Consider the following 25,737-nt stretch of genomic DNA (forward strand, 5'->3'; position numbering starts at 1 on the left):
CCCAGTGTATATTGAAGGAGTTAGTGTCATCCATGTATGAATGATGTTGCATATGCTTCAGAAGTCTTATCATGGGATAATGAAGACTTATCGTTTAGTTACACTTTGATGTGCTGGTGTTGAATCAATGTGTCATCGTCGAGATATTTTTGCTGAAGCTGTACTCTTTGATTGGGAGTACAATTTGATGGCTTCTTAGATGCTTGAGCGTTGAAGCGTATATTCCTTAAGCATCGAATGTTTGATCATCTCGGCCCTGGAGTATCTTCCATTGATTCATCATCCCTTTCGTTGCGGCAGTGGGATTCGACACTTGTGCAGACATCAGAGCTTTCTGATTTTTTGGAACACATGGACTTGCAGGAGAAACACCCAAAGTGTTCTTTGCCATGTTTGGACATCATCTCGGTAATGAATGTTTCAGTTCTTGATTCGGAGGAGCGTCAGATTCAACCACTTGGTAAAATACTAATGTGGTGAAGCTACCATTCATAACGTCTTGCAGAGTTGCTAGCAGAATTGAGTCCCCATGCTAGGATAGCATATGAGGAAATAAATGACATAGACATGGGATGAGACTTGCCTGAGTGCGGAACCTCTTGATGGATGTATATGCATCTTTTCCAGTTTCTTTCTTCAACCTCGTCAAAGTTTGAGATTCCTCCAAGTACTCTGATGATGGAATGTCCGTCAAATCTTCTGGATCAGAACTTTCTTTGTTGGAGAGACGTGTAGCCAAAGGCGCTCTGTAAGTACCCATATTTTCAGCGTGGATCCACGCTCGTCTGAAGGACATGTCATATCCTGGATCTTCCTGATTATGTGAAACTTGGTTTCTGTCCAGTGTTGAACTTATGTTCACTTTGAGAGTGATGTAGCCATAAGTGTTCCGAGCGCTCCTTCAAGGTCTCTGATTGAGATGGGAGCATGAGTAGCTTCTTGTCGACTGATGCCTGCGGCTCTGAGGTTTTCAGTGGAATGTTGATGGCGGTGCCGACATCGATCAACGTTCTTCCAAATTTGTTTCTTCGACTGTGGAAAGCAGTCCCCAGTCGTACATATCTAGGTTTGTGGCTGGAGGCTCAAGAAGTATTTCCGTAATGGACTTCTTGACACAATGTGGTTCAGTGCTGTGAACATGTCTCTCTTTTGTGCCTTCGACAGATAGAGCAATTCACGTTCGACCAAGGATTGAACTGCCTCTTTGATAGGTTGTTCAGAGAGTGTAAAGGTTATGATTGGGAGAGGATTCTTGTGTACTCCTCCAGTTCCCAGTTGAAGCTATTGTGGATCAACCTTCTCTCTGGGGACGTGCTTCAAAATATTGCAGTTACTTGTCGACTGATTGATAAATCTATGAAGGTGACAGTACCTTGGATTCTTCATGTTGGCTCTCTATGATGAGCAACAGTTTGATTGCACCGTCTTGAACCCAAACTTCCATTAACTCGATCACTCCTTCATGAGAAGTTTGAGTCTGTCCGATCATTTCCCCGTTCGTTGATGCCAGGTCGAGGTTTGTGCAAGATTGGTTATCCTCGCGTGATGTTTTTGTAGGAAGAGGTGTTGGATGTCGCATGTTTGAGCAGAAGCTTTCCTTTTTCTTCCTTGAGAAACAACGTTCATGGAAGGTTGGAAATCGTACTTTTTGTTGATCAGGCGTCGGCTGCTCCGAGGTTCCTCGACCTTGTAGACTTTGCTCAGTAAAGCAGGTGTACTAGTCTCTGATCGTTTTGGCTGCTTCATGAAGTTCTGAGAAAGTGTGGAACCAGAGGTTTTCTAGCAAGGCTCTGTAGACCGGGATCATTTTGTTGACGCACAAGTCTACAAGTTGTTGCTATGTGACGTTTGGGTCGTGGCAGTCCAAGGCTTGAATTCTGAACCTTTTCACATAATCATCAGGATGTTCGCTGCTCCTTCGAAACATCCTTCCTAGATCAGAGAGAGTGACTTGCTCTGACACGAAGAAGTATTTTCTGTAGAAAACATTAATCATCTCTCCCAAATCGGTGATACTTCCCGGTGCGATGTTGTTGTACCAGGTGTATGCTCTGCCTGTCAGAAAATTTGAGAATTCCTTCAGACGGACGACATAGTTGTGCTCGTCTTCGCACAATAGAAATATGTTCCCAAGCATTGCCTGTTCTGTCATACAAAGTGAAGGTTGGAGAGGTATAACCTTTTGGAAGAGGAATCCTCTGTATGGCAGCGGGATATGAAGGTTGACGAAGATGGACAAATGATGTCTTGTCTTTTCCTCGATCTTCAAAAGAGTGCTCCAGGTCTTCATGAGTGATTGATGAAACTTGTAGGTTCTATTGCTGGAGAGTCATTTGTAGATTTGTGGGATTCTTCATCATGTACAACATGGATTGGAGAGATTTCAGGATCAGCAGTTGAAGATGTTTCTTTAACTTTTCCTTTCTCGCGTTGAGGTTGAGTTTGTTCAGACGCAAGCTTTTATGTGAGAGTTTTGGGATAAGTACACAACTCTTTCTGTGCTGCATCCACGTCAATCTGAACCTTCATGAGATCATCAATGACAGGTTGATTTCCTATGGTTTCTTCAGGAGATCAACGAAGAGTAGATTGTTGATGGCGCAAGTGCCGTCAATTGCAGGGGTGATCACTGGAGCACCAGTGCTTGGAACAGTAGTTGTAGCAGGTTGCATCGGAGAAGTGGCGTCAGCGGTACCACTAGATCTTGCGATATTAGGATCGGATTTTGAACCCGGATTGGTAGACCTAAGACCGTCCATCCTTGTGAGAATTGAGATTTCAACCGAGAGAATGATCTCCCACTGTGGTCGCCAATCTGTAGATGGGGAAAAACGATTTGCTAGTTTTTAAGGAATTGAGGAGACGACCGTAGGGAGGAGACTTCTCGAACCGAGAGAAATGTTAAACCTCACACAGATGCACCGCTGCAAAGGGGGTTCTTTAGATTCGAGAGATCAATCTGTAGTACTCCGGCCTAAATCAAGACAATGACCGTTCCAGAGTAAATTCGGTCACAAGAGAGGATGGGTTGATCTGTAGGAGGGAAGCTGAGAAATGTGTGGAATCAATGGTAATCAAAGATTGTGGGTGTGTGAATTCTGAATATGATAAGCTATGAGTGATTGAAATTGCTCAATTGAGAGTAGTCGCTCAATTGATGAGTTGATGATCTCGTGTTGTCAGTTGGACGTGAGATTGATGATACTGTTGATGCTGATCATTCAATCATGATTAGAAACTTATTTATATTGCTGGAATTTTAGACACCATGATTCCATGAAGTGTGATAGTTGATGGAATCAAGGAGTGGGGAAGTGGAGATTGTGTTTGAAACCAGTTGCTCAACGTGTGGAGACTTGGTCGATTTTCCACCCACTACCTCGTGAATTCCTTCAACTGATTGCACGACTTGCTCACATTCCATCGTGTTTTTGAACACACGTGCCGTAGACCGCCAGACCAAAAACCCTAATTGATATCCCCCAAGTGACACGATTGACGTCTCGTGGTTTGTTAGTCAATTGATGACTTCGTGGTTTGATGGGACGATGAGTCCATGTAGTTGTTGAGTTGAACATGATGTTCTGAAACTCATGAATTGAACATGTCATGAGACAGAGGTATAGTTCTTACGATGAAGTGAGCAAGTATTGCTCATTCGATGGATCGTTGAATATTGATTGTTGAATCAATATTCCTTGGTTTGAGAAAATATTTATCATCTGAGCAAGTGTTGCTCATGTGATGAATTGTTGAATATTTGATCGTCTGAGCATGTGTTTCTCATCTGATGGCTTATTGGTAGCGTACCAAAAATATTAATTAGAATACTGGACGTTCAACTGAGCATAATTAATAAAATTAATGACCATGAGGCCGTCGTAAAATTATTAAGGTTAGAATCTGGAATGATGATCCTTGGATTCAGAAACCCTAATTTGATCAATTCATGGTTCGTCAGAAGTTTAACCATGGGACGAAGGAGGGAGCGACTACATGGGACCGTATATCAACCATGTAGTGTCCATATGCTCACGTGAGCAAATACGAAGAACTCCTGAAGAGTTGACGATTTGTTGGTGGAAGAATGATTAAATGCTGGCTTAATCATTTATTCAAAAATGCTCGTCTGAGCCTTAGGTGAGAAAACCTAATTAATTATGACGAGGCGAGGGACCGACCATGGAGTCACGAAACCTTCCCTGGGTTATCACGTGACCGCCTGATGATCACTTCATGAAAATCCAAAGTGTTTGGAAGAGTTTTGGACCTAATACGAGCAATTGTGCAAATTAGGTCAAAACTGTGAAAATTGATGGGACCGACTTCCGTGAGCCAAAGAGTCGATATTGGTCGGTCAAGATAGCGTGCTCGTGTCCCCAAGGCGTCCGCGTCTCAGTCCTGAGAATTTTGATATTTTATGGCGTGCAATTGAGCATCCATTCGAGAAAATATGCCAAAATTAGGGTTTCGACGAAACTGAGGAAAACACCATGAGATGATGAAAAATAATTATAAAATAAGGAATGAGGAGGCATGGGACCACTGTGGTCAAGGCATGGTCGGCCAGTCGTGACTACGGTCCCGCGGTGCATTTTCCTTAATTTTATAATATTTTGATGATTTTATGAAAAATTCATGAATTTTGAGAAATTTGATGAATTTAGGGAGTTTCCATGAATTGAAAGAGTTTTCATGAGTTCAGGGAAGCAAAAAATATTAAAATAACAAAAACAAGGGCGTGTGGGACCGTGGAGGCGCTGCCGGCCGGCTAGGGCCGGTCCCACGAGTTTCCCTAAATTTTTAATATTTTTAGGTATTTTTGATGATTTGAGGGAATTTTTCCTAATTTGAGAGAAATACCATAAAATCAAGGAATTTGATGAATTCAGGGAAAAATAGGTTAAATAATAATAAAATAATAAAGCAAAGGCGTGTGGGGCCGGCTAGGGCATGGCCAGCCGTCTAGTGGCCCGGTCCCGCAAGTATTCATAATTTTATTTTATTATTATATGATGATTTGTGTAAAATACCATGAAATCAAGAAGTTTTTTCATGAAATTAGAGAAATAATAATAATAATAATAATAATAATAAAATAATAAGGAACCGTGGGGTGTGGGGCCTGCTGGGACCAAGGCATAGCCGGTTGGCCAATGGTCACGCCCCACACTCCTTTCCTTGATTTTATATTATTTGTCATGGATTTATGGAAGTACCATGAAACCAAGGAGCTTCCTCGAGACGAAGGAGATTTGATCAGATGAGAGAATTTTCATCAAATCATGGAAAATAATAAAAATGTATTAAAAATATAAAAGTGGCGTGGAACTGACCACGGCGCGGTCGGTAGGTCGTGTGTCCGTGTTCCCAACACCTTGGTCAATATTTTTAATTATTTATTATTTTCTTCCCTATTTTGCATAGGTTCATCGTTTCGTTGTATTTTGAAATACTCGTTCGTGCGGTGACATTTATCGTCGTTATTTGTCTTTAAAACGAAGGTTTATTTCAAAAAATATTGTGAAAGCTCACATCTCATACATATAATAAAGTTTTGTATTTACATGAAAGCTTATAAGCAAAATTTTATCACTGGACACAAGTTCATCATACATATTTTCCTTCGTGTCATCGTTATTTATTTATAAAACGAAGGATTATTCCGATTTCATGAAAATTCACTTATTTTATGATAAAACCTTGCTACACATGAAAGCTCATAAACTAAGTTTTATCACTGAACCTAGGTTCATATACTAAAAAAAAAATCTCTCTTAAATCAGGGATTATAGTTAGTTTACAAAACTAACGATCGAACGAACATACGTTTTCAAAAACGAGGGTTTTTCATAAAACTCACACTAATATACACACATGTATAACTTCATCATGATCAAAACATGAACAACTCATGAAGGTAATAACATCTGAAAAAGAAAAAAAAATCGACGCTTACCTGGTCGGCGCCAGCCGGAATCTGGCCGGTCGGTGATCGGACGGCAGCGGACGGTGGAGCGCCGGCGAATTTTTTCCTCCTGCTGCTAGCGTAAAGGTGGTGGAGAGGTGATGAAGCACTGATCGATTTTGGGAAAATTAAAAAAAAAAAGGATTAATTCCTTTTATATCAATTTTATTTCCAAAACCTAATTTTCTAAGGATTTCCTTATTGGGCCCGACCCGCGAATCCTAACCGACCACGGACTCGTCGTTCAAACCAGCGGTTCAACACCAATTTATGTTCATCAAAATACGCTCCAATCATGACATTGAAGTCTTCATTAAGTCGTGGTTTTCTCATGCTCTTTAAATCCGGTAACGTCTCAACTTACGACTAAGTTCAATTACTGGTATTATTATTTATGGCCGGAAAATCACCATTTAATGCTGACTGAGGAACACAGCTTTCCTCAGTAAGCAGGGGACTTAATGTAGATGGTGGATTTTCGACAAAGGCTAAATTCTTAAACTCATAATTATACGAAGCTCTGATTCAGCAATCAGACGTGAGTATCGAGACAAAGGTCTCTCATCGAATTCTCAACAGAGAGTACTTTCTCTCAGAGTACAATGGAGATATGTAGTCTCACGACTGGACAACGACATATCTCATGAATACTGAATACTTTCAGTGATTATTTTATATATCATCACGAGATGGACGACTCCTAGACAGCTTGCTCTGCTAGTATAGAGCGATAACGTCTTCAGGAACAAACAACGAGTTTACCCTGACTATATAAAGGATATGATTTACCGACAAGCTCATATCGGGATAATTAATGCTCCTAGACAGCTTGCTATGCTAGTATAGAGCCACAAAGTTAATTATTCCTAATTGCTCTTATTCCATGGTCGAATCCACGACTGGTCCCGTGGAATGGCAATAACAATTGTTCTGATTCTATGATCGAATCCACGGCTTGATCTCATAGAATAACAATAACTATATTATCTCATTATTCCGATTTCATGATCGAATCCACAACTGGTCTCATAAATGGTAACAGATAAATCTCAATTACTCTGATTCTATGGTCGAATCTACGATCCCATGGAATGGTAATGCTCACTTTATTATTATGAATTCGTAGTCGAATCCTCAGCTGATCCTATGAATTAATAATAAACATCTTATTACTCAGTTTTGTGAATTATTCTCCATTGAATTCCACAATTAGTAATAAATAATCAACAACTGGGCGTCTGAGCTACCTCTAAGTAAGCCCCGATTCAAATGGTGAAGGTGTATTCAACGATGATACACTAACAGTCACCGCACGAACGATTATTTCAAAAATACAACGAAACGATGAACCTATGCAAAATAGAGAAAAAAATAATATATAATTAAAAATATTAACCAGGGTGCTGGGAGAAAGGACACACGACCGACCGACCGTGTCGTGGTCAATCCCACGCCAGTTCTATATTTTAATGCATTTTTATTATTTTCCATGATTTGATGAAAATTCTCTCATTTTATCAAATCCCCTTCGTCTTGAGGAAACTCCTCGGTTTCATGGTACTTCCATAAATCCATAAAAATAATATAAAATTAAGGAAAGGAGTGTGGGGCGTGACCATTGGCCAACCGGCCCCACACCCGCGGTTCCTTATTATTTTATTATTATTATTATTATTATTATTTCTCTAATTTCATGAAAAACTCCTTGATTTCATGGTATTTTTGCACAAATCATCAAATAATAATAAAATAAAATAAATTATGAAAAACTTGTGGGACCTGGCCTTGGCCGGCCGGCCATGCCCTAGCCGGTCCCACACACCCCTTTGTTTTATTATTTTATTATTAGTTTTCCTTGAATTCATCAAATTCCTTGATTTCATGGTATTTTTCTCAAATTAGGAAAAATTCCCTCAAATCATCAAAATACCTAAAAAATACTAAAAAATTAGAAAAACTCGTGGGACCGGGCCCTAGCCGGCCGGCCATGCCTTCCACGGTCCCACACGCCCTTGTTTTTTATTATTTTAATATTTTTTGCTTCCTTGAACTCATGAAAACTCCTTCAATTCAATGAAACTTCCTAAATTCATCAAATTTCTCAAAATTCATGAATTTTTCATAAATTCATTATAAAATTAGGGAAACTCGTGGGACTGGGCCGTAGCCGGCCGACCATGCCTTCCACAGTCCCACGCGCCCTTGTTTTATTATTTTAATATCTTTTGCTTCCTTGAACTCATGAAAACTCCTTCAATTCATGGAAACTCCTAAAATTCATCAAATTTCTCAAAATTCATGAATTTTTCATAAAATCATCAAAATATTATAAAATTAAGGAAAAGGCACCACGGGACCGTGGTCACAACCGGCCGACCATGCCTTGACCACGGCGGTCCCACGCCTCCTCATTCCTTATTTTATAATTATTTTTCATCATCTCATGGTGTTTTCCTCAGTTTCGTCGAAACCCTAATTTTGGCATATTTTCTCGAATGGATGCTCAATTGCATGCCAGAAAATATCAAAATTCTGAGGACTGAGACGCGGACGCCTTGGGAACACGAGCACGCTATCTTGACCGACCAAGATTGGCTCTTTGGCTCACGGAAGCCGGTTGCATCAATTTCCACAGTTTTGACCTAATTTGCACAATTACTCGTATTAGGTCCAAAACTCTCCCAAACAATTTGGATTTTCATGAAGTGATCGTCAGGCGGTCATGGGACAACCCAGGTCCGGTTTCATGACTCCATGGTCGGTCCCTCGCCTCGTCATAATTAATTAGGTTTTCTCATCTAAGGCTCAGACGAACGTTTTCGAATAAATGATTAAACCAGCATTTAATCATTCTTTCACCAACAAATCGTCAACTCTTCAGGAGTTCTTCGTATTTGCTCACGTGAGCATATGTACACTACATGGTTGATCCACGGTCCCATGTAATCTCTCCCTCCTTCGTCCCATGGTTGAAATTCTGACGAACCATGAACTGATCATCAATTGATCAAATTAGGGTTTCTGAATCCAAGGATCATCATTCCAGATTCTAACCTTAATAATTTTATGACGACCTCATGGTCATTTATTTATTTTTGGTACGCTGCCAATAATCCATCAGACGAGCAACACATGCTCAGACGACCAAATATTCAACAATTCATCACATGAGAAACACTTGCTCAGATGATAAATATTTGTTCAAACCAAGGAATATTGGTTCAACAATCAATATTCAACGATCCATCGAATGAGCAATACTTGCTCACTTCATCGTAAGAACTATACCTCTGTCTCATGACATGTTCAATTCACGAGTTTCAGAACATCATGTTCAACTCAACGATTACATGGACTCATCGTCCCATAAAACCACGAAGTCATCAATTGACTAACAAACCACGAGATGTAAATCGTGTCACTTGGGGGGATATCACTTAGGGTTTTGGTCTGGCGGTCTACGGCACGTGTGTTCAAACACACGATGGAATGTAAGCAAGTCGTGCAATCAGTTGAAGGAATTCACGAGGTAGTGGGTGGAAAATCGACCAAGTCTCCACACGTTGAGCAACTGGTTTCAAACACGATCTCCACTTCCCCACTCCTTGATTCCATCAACTGTCACACTTCATGGAATCATGGTGTCTACAATTCTAGCAATATAAATAAGTCTCTGAATCATGATTGAATCATCAACAGTATCATCAATCTCACGTCTCATCGAAAACACGAGATCATCAACTCATCAATTGAGGAACTACTCTCAATTGAGCAATTTCAATCACTCAGAGATTATCGTATTCGGAATCCACACACCCACAATCTTTGATTACCATTGATTCCACACATTTCTCAGGTTCCCTCCTACAGATCAACCCATCCTCTCTTGTGACCGAATTTACTCTGGAACGGTCATTGTCTTGATTTAGGCCGGAGTACTACAAATTGATCTCTCGAATCTAAAGCACCCCCTTTGCAGCGGTGCATCTGTGTGAGGTTTAACATTTCGCTCGGTTCGAGGAGTCTCCTCCGTACGGTCGTCTCCTCAATTCCTTAAAAACCAGCAAATCGTTTTTCCCCATATACAATACTATCTTCTCTAAGATTTGCTCGAGGTTTAATCTCTGATAGGAAAGATAAAAAGTAGTCACAAACATCTTCGTCTCATCGTTTGTGATTCCATAATATCTTGTTTCGCTACCATACGATTAAGATTATTGTGAGGTGATTCATATTCCTAGGATGTTTTTCGGGAATATAAGTACGGTATATCGATTGGTTCCTGTTCACCTTGATTTTTGAAAAGACGGAACAAAACTCATAGGTTTATGTGTGGGAGACAGATTTATCTATACAATAGACTTTTCTGTGTGATACAGATTGGTTTATCAAGTCTTCGAATTTGGGTCGTAGCAACTCTTAGTTGTGGGTGAGATCAGCTAAGGGAATCAAGTGCTAGAGTCCCGCTGGGATTTAGAGACGTAAGGAGCGCTACTATACCTTGATCAGTGCGAGATTGGTTAGGTCTCAACTACATTCTAGTCCGAAGTTAACTTGGAGTAGGCTAGTGTCTGTAGCGGCTTAATACAGTATAGTATTCAAATCTGGACTAGGTCCCGAGGTTTTTCTGCATTTGCGGTTTCCTCATTAACAAAACTTCTGGTGTCTGTGTTATTTCCTTTCCGCGTTATATTTATTTATATAATTGAAATATCACAGGTTGTGCATAAGTTCAATCAATTGTGAATCCAACCTTTGGTTGTTGATTAAATTGATTGAGACTTGGATATTGGTTTTTGATACCGTCCAAGTTATTTCTTATATTCAATCGGGCTCGCAAATTCCTATTTGTTTGATTGCGGATTGAATTGAGAAATAGAGATATAACTCTTGGATATATTTCCATTGATTGAGTCTGACTGTCTAGTTGATTCTCTTGGAATTATATTGGAGTTGTCCATACAAATTGCTAAGAGAAATATTGGGTGTGGTTGTTAGACCCCCGCTTTTTCAGGTGCCAAATTTTGAAGTTGAGGACAATGGAGCCAATGATGATTCGAACAATATGGTGAATCAAAATGACGATATTACCATTTCCGCACCTCAAGGTCATGAGAATGTTGCCACTGAATTTGTTGAAGAGAACGATGCTCAAGTCGTCATTACTTTAAGGATAGAAGAAACCGGGCCAGTAATGGAAGAAACTGCTTCAATGACTGCAGAAATTGTTTCAATGAAGAAACCCGTATGGTGGTGCACGAATACCCTAATGCAGGGATTGTCTTTGATCCTCCATTCGGTGAGTTAATCCCATACCATGAGCTAGTAGAAGGATTTTAGTGTTCTCACAGGATATATGCCAGTACGTATGAGAAGTTATGGAAGAAGTATGGTCATATCGTCGTCACCAAATACCCCGAATGTAGTTATTTCTAGACAATGCAAGTAGGAGCTATCTTCTGTGTTATAGATGTTGTATGAACCAGAGCTAGAAGTGTTGTTACTCCAGATGTACTCTTTGATTGGGAGTACAACTTGGACCATTCTGAGAAACTGGGCTTCAACTTGAGATGGTTGCGTCAGAGAATTAATATCATAAAGGATGCTCGTGAGAAGAACATACCTCTTTCCAGTGATGTTGTGATGGAGAGAGAAGCCAAAATTGCTAAATTGACGGAAGAGCTGGAGTTGGAGAAGGCGGCTTTGCAAGTCTTGAAAGATACAGAAGAGAAGAAATATTACTTTTCCGATTTCCTTTGATTTTTCTTCCATAGTCTCTTAAACTTTGAACCTATGAGAGATGTGAGATTTTAGTTTGGTTTTGATTTTTTTGATTGATTTTGGATAAGTGGATTGAGTATTTTCTTTTGGATTTGATAAGGATTTTCTTTTAAGTAAAATACCGAATGCAAGTATTGCAAACGTTTTGGAGGAATGGAAAATGCAGGCAAAAGAAAATGCAAACTTCAGTAGCCTTGGTCGTTTGTGCGAACGTCTAACACCTCAAACGTCGAATGTCTCAGGCGTCAAAGGCTTTGAGACAATTCTCGTGTATTATTGCCACGCGCGCCTTGCCATCCATGTTGATTAATTTGTAGTATCTACTAACCACAGACTTAGCGATCATGAAAGGTCCTTCCCAGTTGGAGTTCTTTGCAGAATGAATATTGCGCTTAGTTTCTTTGAGAACTAGATATCCTTCATGAAACTTGTTAGGCTTGATCATTCGTTCTTTAAATATTTTCTGCTGGTTCGGCACTCCTCTCGCAGTGGGATTCCATGCTCGTACGACCATTGAAGTTTTACGATTATGTGGCACATATGGGCATTCGTGTAGAGTTGCAGGAAAGTACCCAAGATATTCCTTGTTATGTTTGGACATCATTTCAGCAATGAATGTCTCAGTGAGATACTCGATTCGGAGAGGCTCCACATTCAACCACTTAGTGAAATATTGTTGAGGTGAGGTTACCCACTCATAGCATCTTGCAATACCTAGGTTGTTGACGGAATGGAGTCCCCGAACTAGGATAACATGTTTGAAAATAGATAATACGGGCACATGAGGAGGGATGAGACTTTCCTGAGTGCAGAATCTCTTGAAAAATGCGAACGCAATTTCTCCAGGTTCTTACTTCAAATCTATCAGAGTTTTGAACTCTTAAAAGTGTTCTGATGGGGTGTGCGATATGTCTTCTAAGTCAGAGATTTCCACATCAGAAAAATGCGCAGTCGAAGGCGCTTTATCATTAGTCATCTTTTCAGCATGAATACACGTTCGTCCAAGGACCATATCATACCTAGGATCCTCCTTGATTATGTGAAATTTGGTTTATGCCCAGGTTGAACCAATTCTCATCTGGAGAATGATGTAGCCGTATGCATCCCTTGGTAATTGGAGCATGCGTGTCTTCTTGTCAGGTGATGTCTGCAGCTCTGAGAGTCTTCAAAGGAATGATATTGACAGTCGTGCCAACATCTACCAACACTCTCTTGAATTCTTTTCCTTTGAGATTGACCGTGGTAAGGAGTCCCCAGTCATATATCTCTTTGTCAGTGACTGGAGGTTCAGGGAGCGTTTCTGGAATGGACAGGCGTTTCCCAGACATTATATGATTCAGAGACGTGAACATGTATTTCCTTTGAGCCTTTGAAAAATAAAGCACTTCACATATGTGCTCGATCAAGGATTGAACTGCTTCTTTGACCAGTTGTTTGGAGGGTGTAAAGGTCCTAATTAGGAGAGGATTCCTGTGCACTCCTTCAGTCCCCAGTTCTCCTGAATCATCCTTTTCTTTGAATATGCGTTTCAAGATTCTACAATCGCTTGTTGGATGATTGACAAACCTATGAAAGCGGCAATAACACGGATTCTCCATTTCCTCATATGTTGGCTCTTTTCTGACATGAGGAAATCCATCTTGTATCCAGACTTCTAATAGCTAGATCATCTCTTCAATGGGAAAAGGAAAATCTGGCTCTTGATCATTCTACTGACGCTGAGTCGGTGCTTGTGCATTTCGAGTTTGGTTGTCCTTCCTTAATGCTTTTGTAGGATGGGATGCTGGATGAGCGTTCTTATGTTGTTGCGCTTCGGCTTTCCTCTTGCTTCCTTCAACAACATTCATGGAAGGTTGGAGATTGTACTGTTTATTGATCAGGCGCCTGGCACTGCCTCGAGTTTCTCGCGGTTCCTCGACTTTTGTAGCTTTTGCTCTTTCCAGTAAGGCTAGAGCAGTGGTTGCTGACCGTTTGGCTGCTTCATGAAGCTCTGAGAAAGTCTGAAATCGCTGATTCTCCAGTAAAACTCTATATACCGGGATCATTCCATTGATGCACAAGTCCACCATCTATTGTTCAGTGACATTCGGATCATGACAATCCAAATCTTGGGCTCTGAACTTTTTCACATTTTCATTCGGATGTTGGCTGTTCTTCTGGAATATCCTTCCTAGATCAGAGAGGGTAACTTGTTCAGAGACGAAGAAATATTTCCGGTAGAAAGCGTTAACCATTTCTCCCCAACTAGTGATGCTTTTTGGTGCGATGTTGTTGTACCAGGTGTATGCTTTGCCTGTCAGAGACTTGGAGAATTCCTTCAGACGGACAACATGGTTGTGTTCATGTTAACTCAGTGCTTCCAGGAACCGAGAAACATGTTCTCGATCGTTCCCTGTTCCATTGTAAAGTGTGAAAGTTGGAGAAGTATAACCTTTTGGGAGAGGGATCATCTGTGTAACAACATGATATGGAGGTTGGTGACGATGGATATATGATGTCTTGTCTTTTCCTCAAGCTTCAAAAAGGCGTTCCAGATCCTCACGAGTGAGGATCAATCTAAGTTCACATAACTTAAAGCTTTCGATTGGGTTACACTTTGAGTGCGCTACTACTTGGTGGTTCGGTTGGATAGAACTTGATATGCGAGCGCTACGGTATCCGGTTACATAAGAAACTTTGGGAATAACACTTCTCTAGTTGTTATTCCACGGTTGGTGATGAATGGTTCTTACGAACGATATATAAGTATTATAATCTTGTTAACGCTTGGTAACGACGAAGGATTCCTTGATCATCTTTCTTTTCTTATTGTCTTTTTAATTATATTTTATAAACCAAAAACCCCTTTTGTTATTTACTTTATTTTTCTAATACAAATAACCTATCAATTACACGGCTCTATGTGGGAACGATCTCTTACTACCACTATATTACCAGTTAATTAGTGGGAAATATATTTATTAATTTGATTGCATTAACGACACGCATCATCAGGAGACAATATGTCTGTGAGATTCTTGATATGAGTACATAGCTCCTTCTGTGTTGTAGCCATGTATATCTGATTCTTGCCGAGAATTTCCCGAATCTTCATGAGATCAGTTATAGTAGGTGGATTTTCTCTGAGTTCTTCAGGGGATCAACCAAAGAGAGGATTACTTCTGATGTTGGTATGAAGAGGGGTAGTACCAGTAGCGCCACTGTTCGAAGCCGGAGTGACTGGAGTACCAACCTTGTTGGTTCTAGTGCTAGCCCCGTTTGGGTTAGGATTTTTAACTGAACCTGAGATCAACTATTTTGATGAATTGAGATTGCAACCGAGAGATTAATCTCCCACTACGGTTGCTAATCTGTTGATGTGGAAAAACGATTTGCTGGTTTTTTAGGAAGTGGAGAGACGACCGTACGGGTGGGGACTCCTCAACCGAGCAAACTGTATAACCTCAAATAGATGCACTGCACGGGAGTGCTTTAAGTTCGAGAGATCAATCCGTAGGACTCCGGCCTAAACCAAGACAATGGTCGTTCCAGAGTCAGAGTCAATTCGGTCACAAGGAGGGAAGAGAGTCGATATGTAGGAGGGAAGTTGAGAAGTGTGTGAGAGGAAGAAGGTCGATCTTTAGGAGGGAAGCTGAGAAGTGTGCGAGATCAATGGTGATCAAGGCTTGTGAATGTGTTGTAGGTTTCTGCAAGTTTGATGAACTTTTGGGTTCAGATAAAAATAAGTTCTAAATGATTGAGTGAATTCTGCTCTGTTGAGAGTTACCAAGAATTCTTGGTTTAGATGAACGTTATCTGTCTTGTCCTCAATTATGAATTCAGAGACTTATTTATATTCCTATAATTTAGACACATTGATCTCCAGTAAGTGTTACGGTTGCTCGAGTGAAAGAGTGGAAAAGTGGGAAGTCGTGGTTAAACCAATTCCGGGTCGTGCGGAGATTTGGTTGATTGTCCACCCACTACTTTGATAACTCCCTCAACTGCTTGCACGACTTACTCATATTTCTCATCGTGGATGAACACAGGTTCCGTAGGCCGCTAGACCAAAACCCTAAATAATATACCCCCATGTGACATGATTGATGTCTCACGAACGTGGAGTCTGCAAGGCAGGCGTGTATTTAATTAGTCAGTTGTTGACTTGATTAGACGATGAGTCTAAGTATTGTTGAATCGAGCATGATTGACGAATGCTTTATGATTCATGGATTGAACATGTCTGCTGGGACATATGTATAGTTCATAGCATGAGCAAATATTGCTCACTTGAGCGAACATTTCTCGATTGATAAATTATTAAATATTATAACATTACTGTCCGAGAAAATATTGCTCATTTCATGGATTACTGAATATTGATAGTTGAATCAATATTGATAGTCTGAGCAAATATTGCTCACATGCCCAAATAAAATATTAATTTAAAATATTAGCAGCTGGACCGAGTATTATATAATTAATCAATATGTTGATTGTTGGATCAACATAAAATTATTAGTGCTTGAACTTGCTCAGAATTATGATTGCAGAGAGTTCAGTTCAAAACCCTAATTTCGATCGATTGTTGATCAATTGATGATTTACTGAAAATCAATCACTGAGTGAGAGAGGGACCGACTACACAGGATGATGGACGACCATGTAACGCCCAGGAGCTCGAGTGTGCATGCACCAAAGTCCTTTGTAGACCATCCGGTGAAAGGATGATTAAATGCTGGTTTAATTATTTATTAAAAATAGTGCTCGTCTGAGCATTAGACAATGAAACCTACTTATGGAGAAATAAGGGATCGACTAAGGGGAATGATACCGACCCTTGGTGGTTGTGGGCCCAGTTGGTGGTCGTTTGAAAAAGTTCCAAGTTGGTTGGAAACAGTTTGAACCCAATTATGAACTGTAGAAAGCTAATTAGGTTAAAATTATGAAGATATATGGGACCGACTCCTTACAAGCCTTAGGTACGACCTTGGTCGGTCAAGGTGGCATGCCCCTGTCACCATAGTGTCCGTTTCTCAATCCTGGGAATTTTGGTATTTTCTTGTGCACGTTTGAGCAATATTTTGGATTTTCAGAAGAGTTTGATCTTGGATGAAACTCTCGATTTTGCTCGTGCGTCCAATATTTTGAGAATATTAAAATAATAATATTTTAATATCTTCCGTGAGTAGCCTAGTCGATCATGTGACCATTTGACTTTTTGGCTTTTTGACGATTTGAGTAATATTTGAGAAAATATGAAAACTGGGGTTTTTTGCTCAAACGAAGGAGTTTCATTAGATGAAGGAAATAATAATAAGAAGAAGAAAATAAGGAATTATAGGGTGTGGGATCGGTCGCGGATAGGGCATGATCGTCCGACTAGGTGGGCCGGTGCGTGACACCCTTCCCTTTTTTTTTACTATTTTTTCATCGTCTGAAGGAAAATATGGAGAAACTAAGAGTTTTGCTCAAACAAGGAAGTTTGCTCGAATGAAGGAGTTTTCATGAGATTAGGGAAAATAATAAAATAGAATAAATAGGTGTGGGACCGGCCACGACGGCATGACCGGCAGGCCCGGTCCCCTTAAGCGTCTCTTTATTATTTTATTAATATTATTCTTCGTTCCTATTTTGCATAAGTTTCCTCGCTTGTCCATATTTGTGAATGCTCGTTCATGCGTTCGGGTGCTCGTTCGTGCATTATTGCTAAGTACACTCGCACCATTTTTTCGGGGCTTATTCGATGGTGGCCAAGTGCCTGTTCAGTGAATATTTATTACTAATTCATGGAATTCAGCTGTGAATCAGCCAAGAAACAGAGTAATGGAATAAATTAAATATCTATTACTAATTCATGGAATTCAGCTGAGAATCATCCATGAAACGGAGTAATGAGATAGAATGATTATCTATTACTGATCTATGTAATCCAGCTGAGGATCAGCCATGGAACGAGGTAATGAGATAAATAGATATTGTCTAGGAATTCAATTGATTAATGACACGCTAGAATTAATCTATGAATTGCTCTATACTAGATGCGGTATGACTAGGAGCGAGTTTATTCGAGAAACGAGGCATGAGATAATTAAAGCATCATACTCGTTCTGAATACATGGGGTGTATAGTCAGGGAAAAACAAACAGTGTGACGTCCTGAAGACGTTAGCGCTCTATACTAGCATGCAATATGTCTAGGAGCCGTCCAATCATTAAGAGATTCTATACATGTTCTCTCTACATAGTCAGGGAACAACAAATAGTGTGACGTCCTAAAGGCGTTAGGCTCTATACTAGCATGCAATATGTCTAGGAGCCTCCCAATCATTTTGATTCTATGTAGAGGTGATGATGAAATGTGCAAAGTGTCGAAAGATCAGCTGAGAGGCTTTTCGAGGGACATATTCATCATATCTCTGAGAGGTATGCTCGCTCAGTCAGAGGTCGTGAAATGATTAACGAATCATAAAATATGAATTGTCAAATACATTCCTGAAGCCGGGTTTGCATTATCATGATTTTTCGATTTTAGCCTTTGTCGAAATCCACCATCAACATTAAGTCCCCTGCTTAGTGAGGCACAATCATGTTCCGCAGTATGCACTGGATGGTGATTTTCCAGTAGACGAGATAAGTAATTGAACTTATTCATAAAAAGGCATTGCTAGAATCCCCGATTTAGTACAATGATGTCGTGTACGTGCAAATGTATGAATAAGGACTCTGGAACTATGATAAAGTGTCATCCCGTGAGAACGCAGAGATGAAGCACCACTGATTTGGACGATCGGACATCCAGTTTTGGTCAGTTTAGCGTTCACGGGCCCGGGCCCAAAAAAGGAAATCCCTGTTTGATTAAGTTTTTTGGAAATAAAATTGTTATAAAAGGGAAGAAACCCTAAAGCTTTTTTTTTTCCTTGACCGAACACCCTCCCCTGATCTCTTCTCACGTCCGAGCAGCAGGAGAAGGAGGAGATTTTTTTTTTGCCGGACTGCTACCGCTGACTGTCACCGACCACCGCCCGACCAACTTCCGGCCAGCACCGACCAGGTGCGATTTTTTTTTTTTTGAAGTTCATAAATTGTTATCAAAACAAAAAATCTCATATGTGTGTATGCATGCATAAATTTTTTTATGAGAATTTACTTTAGGAAACATTCGTCCTTCCGTCCGTTAGTTTAAGAAACGAACAATAATCCCTATCATGAGAGAAAGATATATTTTTTGAATAGATATGATCTAATTGCAGTGGTTAAAATTTTTGTCTATGAGCTTTCATGAAAACAAAATTTTATTTTGAATATGCGGAGTTTCACAAAATATAGAAAAGACCCTCGTTTCATAGATAAATGCTCGTTCGAGCGGGAAAGAAAAATTTTATTTATTCACGTGAGTTATATTAACTTAAGTAATTTTTTTATTTAAAAAAATACGTGAGTTATTTAATTAACGTAAAAATTCGTGAGTTATTCATCTCACGTAAAAAAAAATTCAAAAAAATATGTGAATTATTCACGGTAATAAAATTTTTGAGTAAAACCAAATTTTGATTTTAAGCAATTATTAAAAGCAAACAATTATTCATAGTAAAATAATGTTTTCATGAATTTTGTGATTTGATAGTGTATATACACAGTAGAAATCAATGAATGTTCACACGGTGAAGATTATGTAAATCGCTCACACGGTGAAAACCATGTGTATTGCTCACACAGTGAAAGTTAGGTGAATTGCTCACAGTTTTATTAAATTCCAGTTATGATTTTGGATAATGAATTTTGCTCGTCTTTGCAGGTTTGAAGGAATGAGCAAGTTTTCAAAGTTTTTGCATTATAGTCACTACTGCTAGTGAATTCGTAAACATGTAAGAGTTAGAGAGTTACCATTTTTGTAGATGTTGACGTGAGCATCCTTATTATTTTGTTGTTCCTTAATTCCACTGCTTTGGTAAAATTTGCATCCACGAATAATATACTGAAGTATAAATGTTGTATGGATGTGCAAACAACTTTGCAAAGATGATTGATTCCCATGATAGCACTTCCAAAGATGATACTCCCAGAGATGATACCTATACAGATACATCTCAAGAAATGGTACCTCTGGGACTTCCATTGACGAAGAAGAAGAAGCACCTGAAATAATAAATATTCCGAACACTGATGATGATTTCTTTGTAGTTCAGTAAATCCCATGGATATTGCTCATAGAAAATTGGTATCTCCTCGAGCGACACTTCGGTTCTGCCTGCAATGAGGGGATTATGCTGCTTCACACATAAATTTCAAGCTTTCTCGAAAACCTTTAACAAACTTCTCCGGACGGGCAAGACATATGTTTGGGTATGATCATGTGAGGGACATGTTGGATCGTGCATAGGTGACACGAGCTATTCAAGCAGCTGGAGATTTATTTATTTACCATGATGTGAGAGGTATGATAGCTTTGCGCGCTCGCTGGTGTATTCATACTCACACTTTCATATGCAGGTGGGGAGAATTTACCAGCACTTTTGAGGATGTGGTTGCTTTATCGCATCTTCCAGTCACTGGTAATTTTCCTGCAGTACTTTCAGCAGATGAGATTGCAATATGTGATGTATTGACAACTACGATGTATGATATTAACAAATTATCCAACAAACTTTGTTATGCTCAATGGTTGAGGCACTGGTGGCCAAGAGATAGGGCTCCTGAAAGACATGTCGACGGTACGTTAAACATTGTTGCTTTCTTGTGCTTGTGGTTGTCCAGAGAGGTACTTGAAGATAGTGGAAACTTGCTGAAGCCATTTGTGATTTCTTTTGACATTAAAATGGCTGAAGGTGAGAAACTTCCCATCGGTAGCCTGTTCTTGGGTTCACTATTCTCCAATTTAGACTCCTTGGTCATAGATTTCAGTGTTTCCAATGGCTTTATGAAAATTGAAATGTATGTTAATACAATGTTTCTCCAAGCCTTACTGTGGGTGCGCTTCAAGAATTATGCATCAATCCCTCGTAGCGTCTTGCAAGGACCAAATGTTGATACTCATCATGCTTTCTCTAAGAAGGATAATGACAGGATTATGCGTTGGTCCACAAAGAAGCCTTAACTCAAGACACGCGTCACCAATGTTTTAGACAACGAGTCTGAGTTTAATTTTTGTCCATGGGTGTCGGTTCCTTCTTTCGTCTCACAATTGATCACTTTTAATGATGCTGAAGAAAACGTCACTTTGGAATCCGGTACAGATCTGAGTGATGGTGAGAGATCCTTCATCCTAAGTTGCACTCCTGGTTATTTAGTATCAGTAATACAAGAAAAGTTTCTAGTGGAGGAATATAATATCGATAGAGCGGCTCGACAAATGGGCCTTGATCAGTGTGTTCCAGATGTTCGGAAAAGAAAGCCATCAGTCGACCAACTTTCTTTAGATTGTACACATTTGAATGAACGCGAGTATATGTTCCCTTGCTCTGACCGAGTCGCCTACGCAACTCCAGGTTATATAACTTTCTGGAATCAACAACTTGAGCGTTTACATGATTTTGTAATGGTTGTTCAACCTCTGGTACAAGAGCCTCCTTCTGTTGAGATGATTTCTGCTCGACCAAGATTGAAGTATCCCTCTAGTGGTGATAAGCAAAAAGTACTTCCAGGATGTTCACAAGTAAGTATTCTTCTTATGACTTTTATAGAGACATGATAATTACATCTTTATTATTTCATCAATTTCACCACAGGGTGGTCAGGTAGTGAGATCTCGGATCAATGTAGACTTCACGGAAATGGAAGAAAGTCCCCGAGGCGGAGAACCCAGAAGTAAGGATTACAGGATGTTACCAAATAGTGTACAATCCCCAGTTGTTTCTTTGGTGAGTTTTCAATGCTTCTTTCATCATGACTTTTTCTTATCCGTGTAATTAGGATCACAAAACAAATATTTGTTAATTTGCTTCAAAAAATTTCCCCGTCGAGCATTAATGGTCTTCAACTTGCTCCTAGGCGAGAAATTCCTGAACCCAGTGTCGATGAAGAAGAAATCGATGTAAAACATTGTTTCTGTGGGAAAAAGAATATTGATGGAAGATAGGATGATAGGATGAAATTTTGTCTACAAAGATTAAGTCTATTACATGTCTCTATGCAAATATTGACGAAAAATAGAATGAATCTTTGAATATTCCGTAGTATTGTTCCTTCCCTGATCCACATCTTTGTGTTAATATTGTGCGGCTCCATAAGTTCTCTTATGTGAGCATTTTCGATTAAATTAATCATGGGATCTCTTGTGGTTAATTTAGTTGAGTATTTTGGATACAAATTTATGTTTCATGTGTTTTGTTAATGTCCAAAGAAATCCTTCTTTTCTTGTGAAACAGGCCGCTCTTGTTGTTCTTTCGGGAATGACATTTTATGCGGGAGAGTTCTTAATTGAACTTGTGATTAATTGCTAAATCTTTATGGGGAGTGCGGCTGTGGAATATTGTAGGATTTTTCATGTATCTCTATTAATTCCTTGACGAATGCATTTAATTTCGGCTATATAATTGCATCTAAAAAAAGTTTATATGTTGTTCTCTTTTGTCATGAAGTGTCTCTATGGAAATTTCATTAGGATCCCACTAGTTTTCGTACCTTTGCCAATTTTTATTGACAAAAAGGGGGAGAATTAATGTGTAGTTCAGACTACAAATACATATGGTTTACGGATCATTTTGTAAGGGGGAGTGGTTTTCATGTGAGATGAAGTATTGACTAAGGGGGAGTGATACATATCACCATAGTATTGTTGTCAAAGTTGTGATACAATTGGACTTTGATGTTGTGTAATAATACTAGGACACTGTATAACAATGATTGAGAGCAACTGCTTTCTCATTGTTATAGCTACGGATCTTCAACAACTATGATGTTGAATTGAACACATTCAGAATCACCGGAGTACTTGGAAGTGACGAAGATTTCGAGTAATGTTGAAGAACCAAGGAAATCAAACATTTGGATTGAGAGCTACAAAGTTTATTTATTTTGTATTCCATATGTATTGATAGTTTTGTCACTAAAATTGACAAAGGGGGAGATTACTAAAGCACTGCTCGGTCGAACTCACAAGCGTTGCTATCTCAAGCTTGTTGTCAAGTTTAGTTGCCAAAACTATAAGTCTTGATTTCTAGTCTACTTATAGCTAAGTCTCGAATTAGGATAGAAAGTGTAATTGAGCATTAGACTTCACGGCGTTCATCGAATGAAGACGAAGAACTACTAAGGAGATCTTGTGGAACTTCATCAACAAAAGGTATGTGGAGACTTGAAATCATCTATCACTCAAAAGTATATCTACTCTATCTCATATTTGAGATAAAAGTCGTATAGCTATATAGACTTCAATTATACACATTTGATATTTCGAACTGAGTTAAACTCGCTTACATATTTATCGAAATATGTGTTAGTAAGCTTTTGCTTTAACCAAGTTCATCTTATATTCTTGAAGAAAGTCAAAAGATGATCATGCGAAAATCGCCTTGTAACATCTTACATGAATTGTGTGAGACAGTCATTTGATGTAGACTCGGAATATTTCATATTGATCATTCGATCACTTGAAAATTGCTTTGAAGCTAATAGTTTGTGTGAGAAAGCTATTGTCATCTTCCGAGAATGCTTCAATGATTGAAATGGAGTTTAGAACACTTAACCATGATTGGATAAAGCATAGTATGCGTACTTGCATATATGTAATCCAAGTCCGGGAACCATAGTATGCATACCCGTCTGCGTACTGGTTGGTTTAGTGAAAGTCCGGGAACCTTGTACGCATATCGGTATGCGTACTGGCGTGAGGTTCAGGTCCGGGAATTTCTGGTGAGTTTGGAATGTATGCGTACCCGTTCGCATACTGGCGAACCCAAACTAAGTCCGGCTATTTAGGTATGCGTACCAGTTTGCATACTTGAGTAGGTTATGTTCTAAAATCGGTTTTTTCATGAACTAACTAATACATTTATATAATAAGGAATGCAATCTTTTGCAAACCGTCGCTATAATGTTCATGAATTGATTCATGTGAATCAAAATCGATTTTGCTTCAATTGTGTCTTGTATACTTCTATGAGAATATAAACAGTTGAACAACTTTAGAACTAGTTTCGTTTGAGTCATTTGAATTAGTTATGGTTAAAATGAATATGGTTGAAATGAAAGTGTTAATATGGCTAACTTCGGTTAACTATTCTTGAGCCAACAAGGTGCACACGTTTAGGTACGGTTACTCATATCTAAATGAAGTCACTTTTCATTTGTGTGTAACAAGCTAAGTTCGATCTAACGGTTGAAAGATGTTAGCTTGAGTCTAATCAAGTTTTCATCTAATGGTGAATATTGAATGCTTTGTTACCAAGGTAGCATTGATTGAAAACCCTGATTTGAAGACTATATAAGGGAGAAATCTAGCACTGGGAAACTGATCTGATTTTATATAGTGGTAAGTAGGGTTGTCGTTCACTCGGACTTTGTTGGATTGATTTTAAGTTTTAATAAAATAAAAATACTACAAATAAGAAAATATATATACAAATTTTTGTCACAGGATGAAGAGAGACCGGGACTCGGGATTCCACTGCTTTTCATGTTCATGGGGTTCATAAATTAATCCTAGACATTTATAGATCAAAACAAAAGAAACAATAACTCTATTCTTTGCCAAAGTAGATTTCGTAAAACATCAATTGTAAATTACAAGCATAGTGTATCTAAAGCATCTAAGACTAAGCATACACTATCTAAAAAGATAACAATTGATTAATAGAAATCATAAATCATTTAAAATTTGTGCAAAAAGTAAATAAGGAATTTATTAAATTACCCTAAGGATGAAATACAACTTCCTCCGTCGTCCCAGTGATGGTTTCTAGCTCCACATGGTGAAAACACACTCAAAAAGATAACTCATAGCTCAAATGGTGTTTTTATTGGAAAAATAGTAGAAAACAGAGATTTGCAATGGTACACGGGTGTTACAAATGTTGCAAAGAAGCTGTTACAAAATTATAGACAAAACAGTCGCAGAAGCAACAGTCTTTTTCTGGAAGAAAACGAAACGGTTTTAAGACACTAGAAAACGACTTCTACTTGCAGTCTATTGTTCTTCGTGTTCTTCTCTAATGGCAGCAGCAACAACTCTTTGCAACTCTAATTTATACACTATGTTCTCACCCCTAGCTCTCCATCCCCATATATGATACTTCAAGAGTCTATTTGTACTCAACAGGACCCAGCAAATCATCGCAATAACTCTCATTAATTCCCTTTCCTTCTCTGCAATATCATGGGAATAATTTCCTGTTTTAGCTCCCTTACGCGTATGAAGCTGTTGAAACATACTCCAAACTCCTCACCAACACGTACTGTAGAGATTAAAACATGCTTTCTCCTCATGCAGTTTCCAAACATAACTCAAATGACTCGTGAAATAATCACAGAAACCCGAGACCCCTGTTTCTTCTCACACGTCTTCTTTCCTGCTTAAAACTCTTTCCAAAATCCTCTAATCAATGCCGAATATACTCCCACTAAAAATCTTCTCCAAATCCGCACGTAATCTTGAAAATATCTTCACCTCTGTCTTCTTCAAACCGGAAATATATCCCTCCTTTTACGAATCGAAGGCAACTACCACTCCTGTTTTAGAGTTCCAGCTGTCACCATCCAATTCCCGTGTCAGCAATATCCAAAAATCTCGTACGAATCATGACCAAATATACACAGTCGAGAACCAAGAGTTTCCCGCCAAAAGAACTTTTCAAACGAAGAAGATGTACGCGCCCCTTATCCGTCTGTGGAGTGTAAATAACAACTGTCCAACTGAGGTGCCCCTTATAAATTGAGGTCCCCTTATCCAAAGCAGGGGTCTGTTTAGCAAATGTCCTCTGGGAGGTGCCTTTAGCAGTTTTTCGAGCCGATTCTTCCAAAAACGTTTATTTCCAAAAAATACCTACAAACACATAAAACACCACAATAAGT

Source organism: Papaver somniferum, chromosome 10, assembly GCF_003573695.1.
Source record: "Papaver somniferum cultivar HN1 chromosome 10, ASM357369v1, whole genome shotgun sequence".
Taxonomy (NCBI): domain Eukaryota; kingdom Viridiplantae; phylum Streptophyta; class Magnoliopsida; order Ranunculales; family Papaveraceae; genus Papaver; species Papaver somniferum.